Here is a 7,889-nt window from a genome sequence, read left to right on the forward strand (position 1 = left end):
TCACCCAAGGGAATAGTCCCCGAGAAAGTATTAAAAGGAGGAGGACGACACAGACTCTAAAGAAGTTGCCATTTCCAGAGGGATACGGTAAGCATTCCATTCGTTCCACGTCGAGGTGTGTCGCCTTGAAGGCAGGGCTGCGTCAAGCACGAATGGTCGTTCTTGGCGGAAGCCTGTATCAGTTTCACGGAATGCAGCGACGTGCTAACAAATAACGGCAATCTCCTGCGCGGAATGTGATTATAGTCGCTTGTTTCGCGCACGGTACGTGAGGAGGACCGCTTGGATGGTTTGATGCAAAATGTTGGAACTTGTTCAGTTCTGTTGTCGTGATTCTGTTGCTAACCTTTGAACGCCTTTGGATTCCCGCATAATAGAAAAATATCTGGGTCACACGACTGTTGGTGCACACACCTACGATTCGTTGTAGTTGTGGGGAATGATAAGCATCTGAATTTGGTTAAATTAATAGTTTATCTATTTTAGTTTAGCTATCTGTCTACCTATAATAGTTTTTAAATAATTTATCTATAATAGTTTAGCTCGCTGTCAGTTTTGACGCCCCTCTGGGAGGCGGGACTTTGGGAATGAAACAATGAGGTGTTTTTTGCTTTGAGGGAGAGACAGGCATCCCCGCTGGATGAGAGCTCTGCCCCTTCTCTAATACCCTATTCTGAGTTGTAAACAGTACTTGTAAGCAGACTGTACATTTTTGGACGAGTCCATCGTCTGCCAGGTGCCGTCCCTCCCGATCCTCTCCTTATCATCGTCAGTCACATGTCCATCGACTCCTATCATTGTCATATCACAGTTTATCTGGATATGTGAAATTCATTGTACAGTTATTTCAAGCAATTTTCTTGGAGTCATATTTGTATATACTTGAGTCACAGTAAATAACAGCGCCTCCAGAAAACATGCATTATTTCTTCTAATAGGTACTTATAAAAGTCCATCCGCAATCGCAGAATATCGGCTAACGTCTCTCGCTATGATGTACGAAAGTGCTGTATCGAGCTCCTTGGACGGCAACTTTTTCCCGGGCGAGAATCAAGAAAACTTTCCGAACCAGGGGAAGCGATATAACGCTGAATTACATCAGGTTGCCTGAAGAAGTGGGCAACCGTCAACTACCCTACATGCCGTACCAACAACCTTGATTATGCGCGAATAAACTTATCATAATACATGACATCAGGCTTGATATGCTTGCCTAGTCTGTAAAAGCGTACAGGGAGGATTTTTGCTTGAACTGTAGAAAAAAAAAAAAACACCAAAGCCACAACGTTAATGCATAACGATATAGTGCCTTCCGAACGTCGCGTGTATATTACAGGCGGCGTCAGCCTTTCTTACACGCCGAGGTGGCCAGCGTGGCTACTGAAAATTTGCTCAATTTTAAGCACTCTTATACTCAAAGTCAGCGCCTGTGTTTTATAGAACATACATTAGCATTCTAATCAAAAATACACTCCCTCGCACATTTGCCGGTTAAATTGCCTTGAGGGAAACCGAATCTCACCGCATCTGTAACATTCTCGTACTTCACCACGTCCGAGGGATAAAGTTGGTTGTGCACGCGGCCAGCATCGATGGCTTCTTTTATAGTGTGATTCATCCACTGACTGCGAATCAGAATCTGTAAAACAATAGGGGGGAAAAATGGGCAGGTTATCGAAGTTTAGTGGGCGGCTATTGATGAACTTTTGGCCTACATTTGCGCGCACGAAAACACACGTGCATCTTTTCCTTACCCGCCGCGGTGGCTCAGTGGCTAAGGCGTTGCGCGCTGCTGAGCACTAGGTCGCGGGTTCGATTCCCGGCCGCGGCGGCCGCTTTTCTGATGGAGGCGAAAAGCAAAAACGCCCGTGTGTACGAGATTTCGGCGCACGTTACCCCGGATGGGCGCACCCCGGGTGGTCAAAATTAATCCGGAGACCTCCACTACGGCGCGCCTCATCGCCTGCGTTGCGTCGGCGCGTTAAACCCCACAATCAATGAACGAATCAATCAATCACTGAACCAATCAATCAATGAATCAATCAATGAATAAATGAATCAATCAATCAATCAATCAATCAATCAATCAATCAATCAATCAATCAATCAATCAATCAATCAATCAATCAATCAGCATCTCTTCCTTAAAATAAAATCACTTCAAAACTTCAGAATGAGTTCTGCGTACATCTCTACATTTTTGCAACCACAAAGGCGGCCTGAAAAGTGTAACAGTAGGCGCACGACGATATACTGCGACATAGACCTTTTGCGGCGGTGGATGTGCTGCGTCGTGCCCTCCTTTCTATGACTACGTGAGGACGCCGTTAAGCCCCTATGCTCCGCTCGCCAGTGCGGGTTCTTTTTAAAGCAAAGCTTTACTACTTTCGCCCAGTGGTTTCGTGGATGATGCGCAAGTTAACCTTTTGACCTTAGACACACCCCCGGCGACACTCCCCTCGAAGCGCATCGCGTGATTCGCCCGTCCCGCTTTCGGCGCTGCGCACAAGGCCTCGTTTTCGGTCGTTCTGCTCATATTGCCCCGAACCATGTTTTGGATTTGTTTGTTTGTTTTGTTTTTGCCGACAGGCTGCAATAGGCTGTGTTATCTCTGTTATCCGTGGGGCAAGTGAAGCGCATGTTATATCCTTTATGCCGCATGCGTTATCTCCTTCGATAGAGAGAGTGTCGCGAACTAACGCCACCAGCCTAGAATAATCTTCTATGATCTACAGTGTTCCGGATGCAATTCGACTGTTCCAGAAGCCCTCGCGCCGAGAGATAAATGACCGCAGAGCAGACGCCGCGGCATTCTATTCGTCGACACTCGCTTATAAGCACGTCACTTTGTTGACTGCTGCTTCGCCGCCTGTGTACTTTTTTGAATTGTTAGGGGAGTACAAGACAAGTTCGCTCCAATAAACTTGTTTTTCCTTCAAGACGACTGTGTAATCTTTGGCTTCGTGACATCTGGTAAAGGTGCCGGGTACGCACCCTTTATGCTCTCTGCTCCTTTTGGAAACCGACAAGCCAGCCCAAGCCGAGCAAGCCGCCGACTTCGTGGTTTACCGGCCGAGTTTGGACTTCTACCGGAAAGAACGGAGAGAAAGACAGCCGCACCCGACAAGATGGTGCATGAAGCCACTCCCCCATCGTCTTGCAACAACCCCGGGAACCACCATCGTTCCGCGGATCTCCCAGTGAAGACCCTGAGGACTGGCTGGAGAAAGTGGAGCGCGTCCGGATCTTTAACAGGTGGGATGACGAAGAAACCTTTCGGCATGTGTTCTTCTATTAGGAGGATGCAGCTCGAACTTGGTTCGAGAACAACGAAAGCTCCCTGACTGACTGGACTCTCTTTGAGAGCGAGTTCCTGAAAACATTTGCCCCCGTCATGCGGAAGGAGCGAGCCACACTTTTGCTAGAAACGTGAACGCAACACCCCAACGAAGGGGTCGTGATTTTTGTTGATGAGATGAAGCAACTATTTCGCCGCTGCACCCCGAAATGACTGAAGAAAAGAAGCTCAGGTTTATAATGCGAGGAGTGAGCGCAAGAACTCCTTGCCTGCCTTGTCCGCAACCCCCCTAAAACGGTGGCCGAATTCACGTTTGAGGCTGCCGCATTGGAGAAGACGCTGGAAATTTGTACGAGACGTACGACCGCCCCATCAATGCGCTATAGCTGCGGAGACAATCGGTGCCGGGGCTATTAGCTCCGATACACTACGCGGGACAATCCGCGCGATCGTCAGGGAGGAGCTTCGGAGGAGCAACCTAAAGTCGGTTCCCTGTCTGACGTCATCCTAGAAGAGGTCCAACAGGCACTGGCAGAGGCGTCGGAACTATTTTTCGACTGGGGGAGCCAAAAAAATTGTACTACACATCATCATCATCATCACTTATTTTTCTTGGCGCATGCATGTGCAATATTGCAGGTGAGTAGGCTAAGAAAATAAGCCCAATCACCGACATAAAACCAAATCAAATACAGTCAAACTTTTATCCAACATCACATATTCTGGAGAGCAGTCAAAAATATCCTAACGCTTCTCGTTAGAACCAAATCATAAAAATAAAATTAATTATTCTCTGTAAATCTACAGAATACCCCAGTGGTTCAGTTAACAGACATTATGAGGAGTCCTGTCTACATTAAACAGAAACATGAGCAGTGATCTAATAGCGAGTGAAGGAGACAGACACCCACGCTCGGTGTTCGCAACAGTGTCAAAAAGGCAGGTTGAATTGCAGAATTATTCTATGTTTGCAAGCCACCATTTTCGGAATCGTTGGTCTTTCAGTCAGCGAGCTTCTGTTTAGCGGGGCGTCAGCGGAAGTCTACGGGTGCCCTTTGACTGGGGGAGCCACGCTCCCCCATTTCTACATTAGGGGGAGCCCTCGCTCCCCCTGCACCCCCTGTTCCGACGCCCCTGGGCACTGGGGACTTCAACGCTATCCGAAGCACCCCGCAAGCCACACGCTATGACCTATTCCGCTGCTGTGTTCGTCGACCCCGCCCTGCTCCCACCCGTCGTCAAGAAGCCATGCCGTACCGCCGTCCACTGTCGTCCGCCCGACCCCCTGCCTCCCAAAAGCAGACGCTGAGGAAGACGGACGTATAGCGAACCCCCGATAATCGTCCACTGCGGAGAAGCCGATCACATCTATCGTCGCTGCCCATACAAGAGACTCGGACTGCGTGGTTTCTCCGTCGACGCACCTCGCCCTCTCCCCGGCCAACGACCACGTGAGATCGACGAGTATCTATCTCAAACCAGCCGTGGCCCAGACCGTTCCAACCGTTCGCCGTCGCCCTACCCATACCAGTCGCCGAACCACCGTAGCAATGCTGACTTCTCACGTGGAAGGTCCCCCAGCCCACGCAGGGGAAACTAAAAGCAGCAACTCCGGGAGGTAAAGTTGCACAACGGCGGAAAAATGAAAACCCTCCAACGACGCAGCGACTCGCCGAAGACCGTGATTCACGACATGCCCTCATCCCGACGACCCGACCGAACCCTGACGAGACACCCCAACACGACGACATCTACACGGCACGACGCGTACCCAATAGCAACGACGACAACGACGACGCACACTGCCCGACCATCAAAACGCACAAGCCGTGATGCGACGCCCCGACGCACCCGGAACTCGAGGAAGGCGGCGTCCGACGTCAAGGTGTACATCGATGGCTTTGATGTATAGTCGTCCTTATAGACACTGGAGCCGATTACTCAGTTATGAGCGGATCATCCGCGTCTAAGCTGAAGAAAGTTACGACCAGATGGGACGGTCCGCACATACGCACAGCAGGAGGCCATCTCGTAACACGAAGTGGAAGGTGCACATCACGAGAACCACGAGAACACATGGCTACCGGATCCCTCCTGGGAAATAGTAAAAGTGTTTGCATCATTTCTGAGTAATCGTACTTGCCTGGGCTAACGCAGAAATTGAAGCAGGTCCACCAGTGGCGCTTCCAGCGAACACAACGTCTCCAGAAGAGTTCACCAGAATGACAGGGCACAGCGAAGAACGTGGCCTGCGACCCGGTCTGAGGTAGTTGTTGGAGCTGGGAACCAGATTCCAAATGTCCGAACCGAATGGCGTCGAGAAGTCGTTCATTTCATTGTTGAGCCAGATTCCCGTTTTGGCCGACCGCAAATTGGCCCCGAACCTGTATGAGCGGATTCACGTCACAACAGACACGGGGTTCCGTCGCAATCTTCAGGCGTTCGTGAAACCAAAATTGCCTGCAGTGTGGCCGGATAAGCCACGTAATGCGATTAAGCCAATCCACAGTTTCCAAAGTGGTGGATTTCTACCCCGCGTATACAGGCTCACTTGGATGGCATGCCTTGAGGAACTGCAGTGACTAAGGCAGCAAAGATGGGGAAAATCCGCGCGCATGCACGCAGAAGGGCTAACTGCTCACTCCGTAGTGGGCCGGCTTTAAACTAGCGGAGCCAAATGTTTGGTCCCATCAACGAAACAGCATCACCCAAGAAGGGTCGACCCCGTGCCGTTGGATGCGCGGATAGCGGCAGCATCCAAGGGGTATCGTTACACTCTAAAAGCTCCCATGACTCTTTTTGGGGTGTTTCCGCGCGCCGCAGCAGAGTTAACTTTTCTTGACCCCTCCTTGTAGAGTCAAGTGACTCATTTAAAGAGAGTAATGAATCAAACAGTCATGATTGAGTACCGGTGACAACGTTCACTTAATTAAAGGGATCCCCTAGACCCAATTGTTGGACCTTTGTGTCCTTCAGTTGCGGTGCGATGGTCAGAGAGGGTAGCGATACGTCTAAGAAAGATGAGACTTTAATGGAATGTGCTACAAAACGGGTGCGAGCTGGCACAGCCGCGAGAGTATGCGACCGAGCATGAAGAGCATATTAAAAATGATCATCGTCGTCTACTACAGGTGAGGAAAACCAAGTATCAACACCCATCACCTGCTCCTACCCCTCTTTTGTTAGTCCACTCGTCGAATGAACCGTAACCGGGGCTTGAAGTCACGTCTATGTTAGAAACAGCTTCGTCTTCAAAAAATTTCAAAGTTGCAAGTTTTTGACGGAGAAGGTGTTTAGACGCGTGTTTCCGCGAGCCAAACCGATCTATCAGTTATGTTCGAGCATTCGACATTTCTAACAACTGCACCAACCACCTCGGCCCGGCCATAATCGGACCTTGGTGGTGCAACAGCGGTCTAAAATGAAAATAAATGTATTTTGTGTTATGTGTGATCAATGCACGAAGCCTCTGCGTAGATGAACGTCACTGTTCAAATGTTAAGCCAACCGCAGCGTGCTCAATTTCACCCAGAGCCCGTGCGTCGGCACATGCCAAAGGTCCTTCAGAGGTCCAAATCAATCAGGAGCTCGTCTCATAGCCGAGGTATAGCTCAGGCGATTTTGAGCAGGCGAAGACCTGTGGTGGGCATATTTCTTAGACGCCAGTGAAGAGTGAGCTGGACTCTAACCCACATCATCATCGCGTGGGCTCACAACCCAGCATGGAGGAAGAAAAATGTTAGGAGGGAGCATGACGTCAGGCGGCACAGCTTTGTCAAGCCAACCTCCTCTGACGCCGCATTCTCCTCTCCTCGGGCTCCTCCCGCGCAATGCATTATGGAAGATGCACCACTCTCAGGCCCGCGGTAGCATTTAGTGGCTCCGGCTGGCTGCCGGTGGAGGAGGAGGCGAGTGGCGTTGCCGAAGGCGCCGTACGCGATTTTTCGCCAGCGTTGCGCTCCCACCCTCGTATCCCTCGTATCGTGGAAGTACTGTCGCTGTTCAAAGCGACATGATACGTAGATCCCATGCTCACGGAGCACCTTCACGAGCTGCGAGCCGAATTTGACGCTTACCGCTGGAAGCACGACCGGCTTTGCTCGAACGCGCCGCTGTAAACATTCACAAGCACGGAGCGGCCTACGGGTGCGTGGTGTTTGCCAGGTGTGCTTTGACGATTGCGTTTCCAATTTTGCGGGGAGTTATCGCGCCACCTTTCCTTTACATCATAGCGCTGTAACGAGTGTCCCATCAGCTGAGAGGTTGTGCGAGAAGCTTTGGTTTCGCTCGCGTGTGCATTTGCATACATTCGCCATATCGGAGCTCCGCTGTCTCCTTCACTGCATTAGAAAAGAAAAGGTGCAGAACCACTGACGTTGGGTGCGGGCGCGGGAAGAACAAATCATTTTCCGCCTCGCGTCGTAGGCAGAACGCGGGCTGGTTGTCCGAGTACTGCTCAATCCGTGCGATAGGTATATGGGTAACGAACGCTAAATTACGCCTGGGAAGTGAAAATATAAAATTACCAGAATGAAGGAAGTGAGGTGTGTTTGTGAAATAAAATGAGAGGCACGGATGTCGTACTCTGACA

This window comes from Haemaphysalis longicornis, unplaced genomic scaffold, assembly GCF_048455015.1.
Source record: "Haemaphysalis longicornis isolate Haplotype H1 unplaced genomic scaffold, Haemaphysalis longicornis Haplotype H1 scaffold_10, whole genome shotgun sequence".
NCBI lineage: Eukaryota > Metazoa > Arthropoda > Arachnida > Ixodida > Ixodidae > Haemaphysalis > Haemaphysalis longicornis.